Genomic DNA, 15052 nt, shown 5'->3' with positions numbered 1-15052 from the left:
TGTAAGGGACGAACTTTATCAGATAAAAATCCAGGGGGAAAAGATTATTAAAACGACACATCCGACGCAATTCAGCCATGCGACTTTGTATCCCATGACCTTTGGGGTGGTCATCACACCCGCAGCTTTACGTATCATGTGAACCAACCATGTTATTCGATGACGTTCCGAATCTTTCCCAAGAGAAAAGAATATCACAGACATTCTTGCATTTTATTAGAAGAGCCCTGAGGGAGGAGTCATACCGTACGAAGACTCGATAAATGTAACTTCTGGATTCGAGAGGTGTCTTTGGTGAGTCATATAATCAACGAAGCAGGGATGCACGTGGGTCTCGCTAAGACTCGTTCTGGTTGGAAGCTGATCGACACTGAAGAATTCCCCGAGGTTACAACGATTACCTGGTTCCGCTTGATGTTACCGCAGATTAATCGCCAGGATTCCGGGGGTCACAAAACTTAGACCTCTCTAGTACAGCCGAGTGATGTAATTGCGAAAGACAGAACAGGAGGACGCCTTCCCAACTTTCGAATCTTAATTCTGCAGGACGCTGAGCATCGTTTACCCGAGGGTGTGGGTAATGCAGTGGTATATCATCATGTTTGAATCGGAGTCCCAGTTACACGCCGACGCAACACAAGAAAATGACGACTTACGTAATGGAGTTACGAAGAAGAACAGCACGACATACAACCGGTGGTAGGAATCGTGGCCTTTGGATTCACTTGGAGGCATTACTTGGGCGGTACCAAACACGTTACTTAGACCGATCACAAGGGCCTCCCGTGTACCCTGACCACGAAAGAAGCTTTATCAGTTGATGAGAACGCTGGATGGAACCTTTGGATGATTACGACCATGAGACCTGAACGTGCACGATCTTGCAGTACGCTATCCACTCTGACACACCTGACCAGACTCACCTTGTTCGAAGTGAAGACCTGTTGGAAGAGAATTCACAAGATGGGTTCATGCAAGGCATGGAGAAGCAACTATTGGCAGGGCGGACGACATTCGCTACCTCATGGAACGAATGTGGATCCCACTATACAGCAACCGTATGGAACTTATACTGAGCGAAGCACACCGACTCCGATGTTCCGGTAGTCTGGACTTGATAGGGGATATTAGGATTTTAAGTCTTGCATGAATAACCGGGCATGAAGGCCCCATAACACTACATATGAACGATGTTGGACATGTGCGAAAGTCAAGGTGGAACACCGGAAACCTACTTGTTTGACAGTAACCAGAAACACCCATATGGAAACGAGAACGAACACCATAAAATTGTCATTGGTTTACTTAAAACTCAGAACGGAACCGATGTCACCTGGTGATCATATATTGCCTCACGAAACCAGCACACTCTCTTACAAACAAGAAAACTAGCGAGTCCTCACAAGCAGTGGATGTTCTTCGTGCATGAGGTGCCAACTTCTGTTACTTCTGATATTGGAGCTATACCTGATTTATGACAGGCAATACACGATATCCTCGGCTTACGTCTAGGCATGGACATTTCGTATCACCGTGGGGCAAACGATCAGAGTAAACGAACCATCCTTGCACACGAGGACATGCTGTGAGCATGTGTAGGGCTAACTGTGGTAGAACTGGAAAAACGCTTACCTTTGGGAGAGTTCTACAGCAGCAGTTACCGTATTAGTATGCATATAGCCTGGGTTGAGGCATCGCTTGGACAGTAACGCTAATCTCCTTGTTGAATTAAGGTGGGTGATAACCTAATCGCAGAACCAGGATTTGAGCTCAAAACTTTTGTAGATTGGTAGATCGGAAATTGTTTGATGGCAACGCGTAACTGCTGGGAAAACTCGGGGAGTCCGTTGTGGACGAAAGTGTCATAATCGAAAGCGTCACCCTAGAGGGGTGCGGTACGCTATAGTAAACATGGTAATCTTAGTTTTCGACGCGTGGGAACATTCGAATTTCTAGAATGAAACAGTGGCATGGCTCGCAAACCCGGACTAATTGATGGAGTGGGATAACTGTTGTAATGGTATGTACGCCATATATGTGAGACTGTGATTGTACGATGAAAACCCTTATGATACCCTGGTCGAAATATAAAGTCATCGGAACAATTCTATTTATCAGGGAGCCTATCGAAAACACGGACTAAGGAGTCAAGGTTCGCTAACATAAGTCGTATGACAATTGTGAGGATCGGTTAAACCTCAATACGTGGACTGGAGTTCACATAGGAACATCCTCAGTGGTTCAAAGGGTTGAAACAACTGTTGGTATCACTGGCGAATTTCGGGACGAAATTCCTTTCAAGTTGGGGATGATGTGACACCCGACTGATTTCACAACTTTGTTTCTACAATTTGGTTCACGTAGGTAGTGTCCGTGTAGTTATCTGAATGATTTGGTAATTGCGTGTAATGCTTGATTATCAGGTATGTGGTGTTGCATATAGTTTAGTTTGATTCTCATCCTTGCATTGCTTATCAAATTTCGGGACGAAATTTCCTTCAAGTTGGGGATGATGTGACAACCCGAATTCCCGAGGACCCAAGATCCTTCGACTGGAGATCTTTCGACTGGAGTGCCAGTCTTTCGAATATCCTTCGACCTTAGGACATACGACCTTTCGAGATAAGACCTTTCGACCGAGTTCTAGTCTTTCGACCGGAGGCTTAATCCTTCGGCCCACTTGTTGTAAACTGAATCCCGGCCCAGTTAGGATAGTGAACATGACCACTGGCCCACTGCTATGTTGTTGGCACTATAATTAGTTGTAAGTTACATATTCGTGTAACATAAAATACAACATAGCAAACCCTACATCCTCCATTGTTCACGTCGGCAGGAGAAAACCCCCTCCCCTCGAGGCATCCTTCTGTTGGATCAAGTAATTCGGTTAGTGAACCCTTACCATGCTATTCATTGTTTGTTCTTGTCTATGTGTTAGCATGATTAACAAAATAGTAAGTGTATGTGTAGCTTAGGGTTATGATTGCTGGAAATTTATGGTGGTAAACTGTTATGTTAATAAAACACATATGATTGTTTTTGATTGATTGATTATCATATCAAGTATAGATCGATCCCGGACAGAACATGGATTGAATCCTTCATTCAATTTAATCAGAGAATCTGATGTGGGGATCGATCTCAATGGTAATGGGTTGTGGTTGGTTACATGTGCATTATTAGGGATTATAATTATACTAGATGTTCAAGGAGACGCATACGTGTTAATTGATTCATTGGTTGTGGCATTACATGAACATTGTTTGAGATTGTATGCGTACATGTAGGATTCATGCTGAAGTGGTAATTATCATGTGCTGATTGACTGTTATTGTCGATTGATGGAACGATTATACGAAGTATTGAATGATTACGTATTACTGTTTTGGTAAACACATCGATGATTTGATGCAAGAGTCTTTGTGATGCTTGATCATGTAACTGTAAGCGATGATTAGGGCTGTGATAGGGTGTAACTGTTGATCGAATGATAATTGCTGAATCGTATGTTTAGGGTTCTTGGAATCGAAAGATAACTGTGTTTGTCGAAAACTAACTGTTGTTGTCGAAAGATAACTTGTGATCGAAAGATATGTGTGATCGAAAGATATGTGTGATCGAAAGATATGTGTGAATCGAAGGATGACTGTGAGTCGAAATATAACTGTGTGTCGAAACATAACCGTTAACCGATTGATAGCTGATGTGTCGAAGGATAAATGTGAAACGAAATATAGTGTCGAAACATAACTAAGGTGTCGAATGAAAGTGTGAACTGAAAGATATTGAAGTGTTAACATTGTATTCGTGTACACTAGTTGATGATTAAATGAGAAATGATACGTGATGTGCTGAAATGCAAACTGACTGTTATGTGTAACTATCATAGGGCTTGGTAAATCACTGTTGTTAAACGAGTAAATAATTCTACCGAGCAAACCAAGGTGAGTTCACTACATTCGAGCATGCGTCCCAGTGGTTGGGGACAGTCAGTGGGTATTCCATGGGGGGATGAGTCTTTGGGTAAAAACGAGTATATTGGTTAATATTCTCACCTATCATCATTTGTAAGTCCCTCATCGGGTATTAGTTAGTAGCGCTACTTAGGTTTGGCACCCTCACCCCGTGCCTGTAGAGGACGGAGGTGAACTAATGACCCAGTCTGGCCCAGTACTAGATAGGAGTACGTGGGAAGGGCAGTCATGTATTTCAGGAGCCGTCCGTGTTTGGAAATGAGATATTAACAATATTACTTGCATTGGTTATTGAACGGTTCTACACACAACGGGTAATAAACATTTTCTAAAACTGTGAACTCGCCAGCTTTGTCTGATACACGTGTTACATGCTCGCAGGTCGTTAGGTATCTTGGAACTGGGAAGCTTGCTATCTGGGAGTGCTGGAGTGGTCATGGATCGAGCCCTTTTGGATTAAATTACATGTGATACATAGATTTTAAGCGTTATTATGAAACGATTGCTAAACAACTTATTACATGCTTCCGCTACACAACTTTTGAGAATTAATAGTACGTTGACAACTTATGTTGGTAGAATAATGTCATGATTTATTTAAATGTTTAACATTGGTTCAATGTGATTGGTGGCTCGAACTCTGATGCGTAACACGCCTCGCGGGGTTTCCGCAGGTGGAATTTTGGGGGTGTTACAGAAAGGGAGAGGCTTGCAATCCATGAAGGTTTTGAAAGTACAAACACGTGGTTGCGTAGGCGCATGCTGACCTCCAGGGTGAGCTGCGAAAGCTACAGCCACCGTGTTGATCAGGTTAGTGAACTGAGCCTGAGTCATGTTAATGTTTCCTCTTCCGCGACCACTCATTGTCTTCATAACCAGAAAACATAGTATGAGTGTGATGTCGTAATGTAGCGAGAATGAGATAGAAGAGGGAGGTGTATCTATCTAACTAGGCACACTAGTACGTATAGCAGAACGGAAAGCATAAAGTAAGCAAGCAAGTAAACACTAGTCCGAGCTATGAGGTCTAATGCATTGAGTCTTGCACTTGGAGTGTAGTGTCGTCACGAGTCACGGGTTATAGTCTGGTTTTTCTCAAAAAGACTTCCTTTTTTTAAAACCAAGTTCACTATAACCAATGGCTCTGATACCAATCTGTCACACCCCCAAAATCCACATGCGTAGTACCAGCGCTTGGGTGCGTGACTGACCAGGATCCAGCCACCAATTATACTGAGCGATTTAATTAATAACATAAGTAATATTCACCAACCGCAGGGTTAGCAAATATCATAATCGGAGTTCAAAAGTTTTTAAGTTCGAATAGTAATGTAAGTAGCGGAAGCATAGAAAAAACAGTTTAAAACAAAGTTCGTGGTTCAAGTTTATTTAGATCTCAACACATGGGTTAGACGACCACTACACATCCCCAAGTAGCAAGCTCCTGAGTCACTGGGTACCTGCGACGCATGCAGTAGGGTATCAACAAAAATGTTGGCGAGTTCACGAGTTGTCCAGTTTTTAATTACCAAAAACTTGTTTTACCAGTTAATTTATCCGTTTATACATGCCATGGGGAGCTACCCCATAAGTAAGCGACTAAACTGTTTTTCCAATACCGAATACTTACTTAACCGTACGTTTCCGCAGTGCCCCGTTTGTCAATGTTCTATCATCATTGACGGATGCCAGAGTCTATTAGTTCACGCCCGTTCCCAGTAACAAGGGTCGGTGCGAGGCTGGTCGAACCTAAATAGCGCTATCAACTAATAACCCATTCGCCTGGCCCCGGCGACTAATCGGTATTATGTAGTAGGGACTTGAGTGATAGAGTTTCGTTTAGTGTTGCTCGTTGCATTCCGTATAAACAGTAATTAACTAAGAGTCCCACACTAGGGGAGAAAATAGGTTTGTATCCCTTACAAGGGATAGCGTTGTTTTAAGTTCCGTTTTCCCAAACCACCGGGAACGCATGCTTTAAAAGTTGTGAACTCACCTTGGGTTGCTCGGCAGATTAGTTTACTTGGTTAGGTATGCTGGTCACCACATCCTATTATGGTTACCAGTATGGGTCAGGCTCGGATATAGTTAAGTCACGTAGGTTTTACACATAACTAACACGTAGCATACATATCATACCAGTACCCTACACGTTATTGGGCCTGTTCTAACAGCCAAACAGTTACAGATAACACATAGTTCAGTCAATAGACAGCCCAAACCAAAACACATTGTGGCCCAATAGCTAAGGTAAGCAGCCCAGTCGAGACAAGGTGGTCTCGACTCGAGATCATGCGGTCTCGAGTCGCAACCAAGAGGTCTCGAGTTGCGAATGGTTAGTCTCGAGTGGTGCAGGCAGGAGTCGAGATCTCAGAGGTCTCGAGTCGAGATCTTGTTGGTCTCGAGTCCTTGATGTTTGTCTCGTGTTGTGATGCATGGTTTCGAGTCGTAATCGCAGCGATCTCAAGTTATCACTCAGGTGGTCTCGAGTCGAGACCGGGGGTCTCGATTGGCACATCTGGTGACAGAATCCTTCTAGAACTTCTGCAACATTTGTACTATCCAATAGAATTGCAATTTCATGAAATGGTGTACTATCCAACTAATTCTCACAAACATGTTTTCTTGTCTAAAACCAAAACAAAATAGATCAAACATACGGTTTTCAAATATTCATTTCATCTTCAAACAGTTCATCAGTTTAGTGTTTTTACATATTCACCAAGCATGAGTGCCTAAGAAATTCTTATCCTAGCATGTACTCAAATCAATATCATCACCGGCTCCTAATCATACATTCACATACAAACACATTCCTATTGTCTAACACCTTGCATATCATCTTTCAATAACAATGTCATTCTAACACATGCCTTGTATATGATCACTTATTCATTTTTATCACACAGAATCCATCATTAAGCTAGCCATAATTATCATCTAGTCATTTTTATTCCATTTCATTACACGATCATACATGGACATTTAAACTAGTCATGCAAATCATTCATAATCAAGAACCTATATCAAAGATCTTCAACTATGCACAAGGAGGCACTAACTGGTTCCAAAGTGTGGAGATGTGTAGGCAAAACACCAAAAGATGAATACAAGCCGATCCGAGAGCTCCTTCTTCTTCCGTCGGTTATTCCGAGAAGGGAGGAGGATGATGGTGGAACTTTATGGTTTTAGTGATAGAGGGTGTGTAGGAGGGTGTGTCTGAGTGAGAGGAAATGTTTGGGGATTTGGGGAGATGATTGTTGTCCAAATGAGGTAAGTCGGCTGATGTGTGAGGTTTATACCCATGCCATGGTGATGCACCCTAATGGGCTTTCAAGTGGACTCACAAGGGGTGCGGCCCAACTGATGTGGGTCACTCAAGACCGGGTGGTCTCGAGTCGGGCCCTTTTGGTCTCAGTTCATCATCATAAGCATATTCATAACTATATATTATACGTACACATTATCAACACATAGAACATCAAGATCATTCACACCTTTCATTTAATAATTTATTCATACGTACTGCTAATACGAGAGGGTTACTCGGGAAAACCTAGAGTGTCACATTATCCCCAAGTTTTAAGAACTTTCATCCCGAAAGTTAAGGCAACCACTGTCAAGCTAGTATAGGTGAGAACGTTTCAACGGGGTGTCACAGGTTTAGCCGAGTTAAACTGTTTAAAGTTGCACGTAGCTGGTGCATTAACATTGTTATTGTTGGCTTGGTTTATTTGAGTTATTGTCACACCCCGATATTTCCACGTATTACCGGTGGGCCCGGTGGGAAGTATCGTGATGTAGTTGATATCATCATAGTCAAATAATCACAGTTCAATGCACAGCGGAAGTCTAAAGTAATAATAATACAAACCGATTTGAATGTATAATAAAGTATTACACAACGCTTGTATATGGATCCACAGGCGGATCTTAAAACATAAAGATGGACACTGTTTAACAGATTTTAGACGTCTAGAACTTGCAAGATTTCCTATTAATGCCCTGAGCTCCCAGCCAATTACGTGCAGTACCTGTCACTTAATTTTTTTGGGAAATACGTTAGTTTACACTAGTAAATACAATTAACTGACTCTTTTGAAAATGTTTAAGAAAATTGATTTGAATGCACAAGGCACAAATATCCTTTTTAACTTGGGACAATTATACAAAAATAATCTTGTATACAGATTTACATGTTCGTTATATATTCAGGGCCTGATGTAGAAACCGAGTCAAGATTAACAGACACACCACAAGTATAGGCCCACAAGAGAGTGAGATACCGTTTTTCTTACGCAACTGTCAGGTGTATGCCTACACCCCGTGCTTAAGACGTGGCCATTTTCTTAATAACGATGCCAAGGATATCCGGGACATGGTCATTAACCCCCAAAGGCTTTATTTTAAACAAGACAGATTAAAACGGGTTACCTCAATAATTTAATCACAATCTGATCAAACATTCAATACCCGACCAAGCGGTATTATTATAATACCGTATCCCAAGCCCGTATAGGGAAAATAAGTTAAGAGTATTTACCTAAGCTAAAATGTAATTTTATTCTCAGCCGTATATTCAAATTAGCAAGCACAAGTACCTCTACTAGGGTTCTCAATCTGGAATGAAGGTTTTAATAACCTATTAAATTTCTAACGGGTCTTATTTAAGCCTTAACTTAGACCAGTTAGTTTTAAGGAAAGGTTTACGACTCAAATCGCAAGATTAAGCGAAGACCGGATTAGAATGTGATTTACACCCGACAAGTATGGAGACTTTTATAATATGGGTAAACTAAACACATTCTGAATTTTGAAGTGAAAATGATAAGGTTTGACTCGTTTCGGTTAATTTATGCAACTAGTTACATAAACCGTACCGAACGCGAAAAATGCATAACGGGTAACCAAAAGAGTCATGAACATGTTTCACAAGTTAATATGCCTTAAATATGTTGTGATATCAGTAGGATACCTTCCATTATGCCCAAAACGAATTTAAAACCAATTTATGCCCCGTAGGTGTATTTTGGTCATTTTAATATTTATAAAAGAGGTTAAATAATAAATCTGAGTTTCTGGTCTAAATAATCAGTAAAAATATTTATTTTATCGAGTTATATCAGTAAGATATCTCACATATGTGAAATTTATCATTCATGGCCAAACTATGCACCGTATGGACATTTTGGTCATTTCACATATGCTTTAGGGGTTAGTTTTGGAAATCTGAGTTCAAACTTCTAATTACTGTTTAAGTATAAAAATTTATTCATAACATCAGTAGGTAACAAGTCTTAGGTGCCAAATATGGTTTTAAACCATACTATGCGCCTAAATCACATAAAAGTTGGTATTTGACGGTATTCGGGTTAAATGAGTAAATCTGAGATTTTGAACAGCCTTTACTGTTTAAAATAATATATTAAATATATAAAGTTTGATATGTAAAGGATGTGTAAAACTCATTTTATTAGCAAAAAGGGCATAACTGTCAATTACCGAAACAATGCAAGAACCCTATGTTATGATCAGTTTAAAATTCAACAAAAATCTTCAAAAATCCCTAAATATTATATTACATCAGTGGGTAAAAGGTTTGGCGTCAAAATTTGGGTTTAAATAGGTTTTATGCCAAAAATGCCGTTTAATTAATAAAAAAAACTCCAATTTACGATATCGAGCATAACTCCTAATTTAGACCTCAAACTGATGTCAAATTTTTAGGACATGTTTATAAATCAGTAATAACGGTTTTTATCCTCTCATATTTTCAAAAATCTCGTTTTAATATCAAAAGGGCATAATAGTCAATTTAAGCATATAACGGAAACATGCAATGAACTAGGATTACTATGGAACCAAGTTGTATAACCTCAGAGGGTTATACTAACCTATAACATGGTCCTAAAGGAATCCTAAGGCATATCTAAACTAAGCTAAATCGGGTCAAAACTGAAAGTCAAAGCAAAAGTCTACTTTTGCGACTTTCGGTTCCGAACCGAGCCTATACTTAGAATTGTCGGGTTGAACACGCCTAGACATGTTCAATTAATATTTACCAAGTTATTAAAGTGACAAAACTGATATTATTGCCTTTACATCATTAGTTATGAATTTTATTTAAAAACCGACTTGTTTGACTTTTATTTAATTACTTTGACCCGACAATTAACTAAGCAAACGAGGTAATTAGGAGGTGCCCTTTTGAGGGTTTAATACCTACCTAATTACAATCACGTAGCCATGTTCGTTGCGAACAATGGCCTGACCAATTTAAAAGTCAAAGCGTTTATTGCAAACGCTTGACTTTTCGGCTTTAATCGCCAAATAATATTAACTAGTCACGAAAGGACACTTACAAGGGTCCAATGGACTGTAGGAGGTTCTCAAAGAGTTCAAGATCCTCTTAGAATCAGAGAGCAAGCAGATTGGAATGAATGAAGTGTAAAGAAAGCCAAAACAAGTGGGTATATATAGGATTTTGAGAACCGTTAGGATCGTTTCTCGTAAACCGAGCTTCAATCTTGGCCCTCCATGTGTACCCACTGATTTGGAATACTATGGGTGTCCAAAACCAGTTCATGGTATTGAGAATTTTGCATAAATAACCCCTGAAATTTGATCTAGTTGCTAAATCAAAGAATCTACCCAGATCAGTCTCTGGCGCCCCGCGAGAGGCCTCTCGCGCCCCGCCAGAGACCAAAATGGCAGAATTTCAACTATGGTCCCTGAATGTGTAAAACTTGCTTTTCGATGCAAATTATGCAAACGACCATTCTCGATCAACAAGTGGCCCATTAATGTTATTCAGAGGCTTATAATAAGCATGTTAATATTTCCATTCCTTCTATAATCAAAGTTTTGATTTTTCGAAAAAATAATTAGTCCCTCAAATTCAACGTTTGACTTTATTAGGGTTTATTACACGTGTCAATACATCACTGGACGTGATTTTACGAGGTGTTACAGTTATGAGCTTCGGTAGCATAGCAGCCATCTGTTGTGTTATAATAGCTGCCAGTTCGGCATTGGGTTCCTGAAGGTTACGTCGAGGAGGCATTCTAAAAGAGGAAACATGAGAGAAAACGAGTGAGATGATATGATGAAAAATGAGATATCATAAATATCAACAAAATGAATGGATGGTGGTCATTTGTCCATTACCTCATAACAAACAGTAGACACACAGTGACAAATCAAAGTAAATGGGTCATAACAATGTATCGCGAAGACATGCTCGCCTATAAGTAGACACTCACCCCAAGAGTTCCCAGGTAAGAGTGACTGGTCCAATACTGCGGATTTGTACGAACACTCTAGCCTTAGACAGAAAACTCAGGGTATAGGCACCCACCCTTCCAGATTGCACGTGTTCACATTATTTAGACCCAAACTTTGACGAGATTTTGAAAATTTGGAAGGCATAAAGCCAAGAAGAAATCATCTAAGGATAGATGATTGATTTCAAAATCATTTTGGAAATTTGTGTTCAAATTTTGGTAATCACCTAAGGATAGGTGACGTGTATTGTTTTAAGCTCTAAACACAAGAAAACGTGTGTTAGGGTCCTAGAAAGTTATAGTCTAGGTCAAAGCATTACTAATAACCTAATTTCCTATAACCATTGGCTCTTATACCAACTCTTCTGTCACATCCCAACCGCGTAAAACAACAAACCGCGGCGGAAACGTCGGGGAGTGGAGCACAAAATTATTGTTTCAACAACCATGGTAATTAAAATTTTGTATTATTAAGATTTAAGCTTACATTGTCTTGGAGTTCAAACTAATCATAACATAAATAACTGTCTTTTAAGTCAATAAGGCCCAAGTCCGCCTAAGTGTAGCACAAACATTATCATTCATTAGCACCTGAAACACATGTAAAAATAGGTACATCAGCATAAAAATGCCTGCGAGATACATAGGTTTTGTTTATGCAGGATTCATGACTTGTAGTTAAAAGAAGTGTTTTACAAAAAAAAAATGTAGTCATGAACCATATAAAATGTTTTCCTTTATAAAATCATATGAAAATCGATATGAAAATCAAATGAAATTAAATGGATAATGCATGGTTAAATGAATAACCAAGTAAAAATGAATTTGTATAAAATATGTAATTTGTAAAACAATGTCATGTTCTTGTATAAAATGTTTCATGTCTTTGTCAAAGTGGTTTAGATAACGCAACAATGTGTAATACAATAAAAGCACTTATATATAGGAAGTACCAGCGGCGTATCCACCATACTTTTATCATATAACACATAGCCCCGTTACATAAGTCACTTATCAATAACCAACCAAAATGTCTTGTTCAATGTCAAAATGTTTATGTGTAAACTATGTTCAATGTCATGTGTGAAATGTATCATGTATAACCAAATGAAATGCATAGCAAATAGAAAGTATCTACTCAAACTATGTGATAATGTCAATGTGAAAACAAATGTCATGTATGGTGAATAACTAGTAATTACTCAACCCCATAGGAAAATGTACAAAACAAAGTTTTTGAATAAACCTAAGTTTAAATCAAATGTTATGTTTTGCAGAAAACAATGTTTTATGATTACAAACATTTATGCAGTAATGTTAATCGCATACATTCAAGCCTTGCGACTGTGGCGACAAACCCTTAAACAAATTAAAGGTTTATCTAAATTATGTATATCGGATTCTGTCATTCCCAACTTCCAAACAAACCTAGGAAGTTGGAAACGGGATTTGTCAAGTCCTATGGTAACATTACATACTACCGAGTGGCGTGATCAATGTTAATGAATGTATTATTGTCCCGATTAAACATACCAAATGTCATAACCAATGTAGCATGTGAAAACCATGTACTAGGTATGCTAAGTAAACATACATAGTAGAAATGTTCATGAAATCAATGTGCTAGCATGCTCAGTAAACATACATAGCAGAAATGTCATGTAAAACAATGTGTCCATATGCTAAGTAAACATATGCAACAAATGTGTAATAAATCAATGTGCTAGCATGCTTAACATACATGTAAAACAAGGTATCCGTACAATTAATTAATATTGATTTATGCTTAATGAATGTGCTTAATTACAACTGATGATATAAACTGCTTTCTGATATATGTATCATACATACATGTGCATCACATTTCATACTGTCACAACCATTTATCACGTACAAAATTTAGTGACATAAACGATGCACAAAGCACAGTTAGCACATTTAGCGGATAACTCAGAAACATACTGACAGTGCCAGTACGTAGATAGACAGTGATTTGAGACCCAGTATGAGCCAGAGACAAGGTACTATACTAGTATGGAGTGTAGGGAAGTAAGGACCATAAAACTGCGTCACTAGGTGATGGTTTAAGTGCCGGAAAGTGCCTAAAACCCACTAAAAGTGCAGAATTCTGCATTAATCAACTAAAATTAGCATTTTAACATGCTAGTAACATGCAAAAATATGGCAAAATGGTCCTGTATGCTTTCCTAAGTGTCGGGAATTAAAAGTGTCATAAAAAGTTACATAAAGGACACTATACGGTATAACTTGACACTTTAACGAACCGGTATCTAACCAAACAACCGGACATTACCCGGAACACCAAAATATTGCTAGAAGCACTGTTTTATTATTTCTTGGCTAGTTATGGTCCCCGAACACCCTAACACTCACTAAAAGATCTAGTAACTAACCAACTTAACTATATACTTGGATTGGAATTATGAACCAACTAATTGGTTAAAAGTTACAACTAGACCCCCCTATGCTTAAAATCGGCCCACATGGCCTAATTAAAAGATCTTGATGATTTGTTTAGTGAGATATGCTATGTACTTATTAGACATAAGATCCTTTGGTTAAAACACATGTTGGGGGTTATAAGAACAATACACTAGATCACAATCCATCATAATCACCAACACTTCTCAACACCTTCATCTCTCTCCCTTACTCTTCCTCTCTCGGCCGAACATAGCTCCACACACCTCCACCATTTTCATTGCAAGATCATCCACTCCAAGGTTATCTCAAGGTGTACAAGGGTGATTAAGGAAGCTTGGAACTCACGGATCTTGAAGGACCTCCATCACAAGCTTTTATCCACTCCATTTTCTTCATTGTTTCTTCCCTAGCTTGAAGCTAGTAGTAAGCTTCTTGTAACTCTTGTTACTTCATATTTTAGTGGATAAAAGATATATTATGTTGAAACAACAAGAACCATAAAAGACATAAACTTGAATCTTGAAACATAAAGTGAAATATGATGAAATCTTGTTGGGATGATGTTGTTTAGTATATGTAAGATGCTTGCTTGTTGATTTCTTGAGATGATGATGATGTTAATCATCACATGAAGCTTGCTAGATGATGTTTAAACACTTAATCTAGCAAGTGGGAGGATGATCATGTAACAACATATGATGATCATCATATAGTAAACACATGAACTTGATAAATGAAATGGTTTCTTGAAAAGTAATGAACAAAGTAACTTAGTAATCTTATAAATCTAAGATGTATGAATGATTTTTCCAAAGAACCAAGTTTACAATATGATTTTTAAAAGATCATGGTCTTTACTTGAACTAACACTATTTTTGGTGATAAAATAAGTGTAGAAATACCTATGAAGCAAGAAGATGTTATAAATAAACATTTTTGCAAAATGTGTTTACAAGTTGTAAACATCTAAAACCTTCAAGAAAGAAGATTAACAAGAAGTAAATACATTTTGGAGGGTAACTAAACCCACTAAACACTTTACCAAGTCACTACGTGTTTTTGTGAAAGATCAAGTTCATGTTGTATTGTAAATGGAATAGTTTTTGCTCTTGGTAAGTTTAATATTGTTTAGGGTTGATTTTTGATCATTGTGTGTTGATTTTGAAAAGAAAATGATATGCTAAATAGCATGGACACCTCCATTTTTAGGGGAAACTATGGCGTAATTTTCTAAAAATACCAACACTTAGAAAATATTTTCTAACAAGCATTACAAGTGTATTTTTAACTATGATTTTCCATATAAACCTTGCCATAGATTTTTGTAACAAAATACAAAGTATCGGAGGT

This window comes from Helianthus annuus, chromosome 13 (assembly GCF_002127325.2).
Source record: "Helianthus annuus cultivar XRQ/B chromosome 13, HanXRQr2.0-SUNRISE, whole genome shotgun sequence".
In the NCBI taxonomy this organism is placed as follows: Eukaryota; Viridiplantae; Streptophyta; class Magnoliopsida; order Asterales; family Asteraceae; genus Helianthus; species Helianthus annuus.
The sequence above is the reverse complement of the archived record's forward strand: the minus strand, read 5'-3'. Positions refer to the sequence as shown.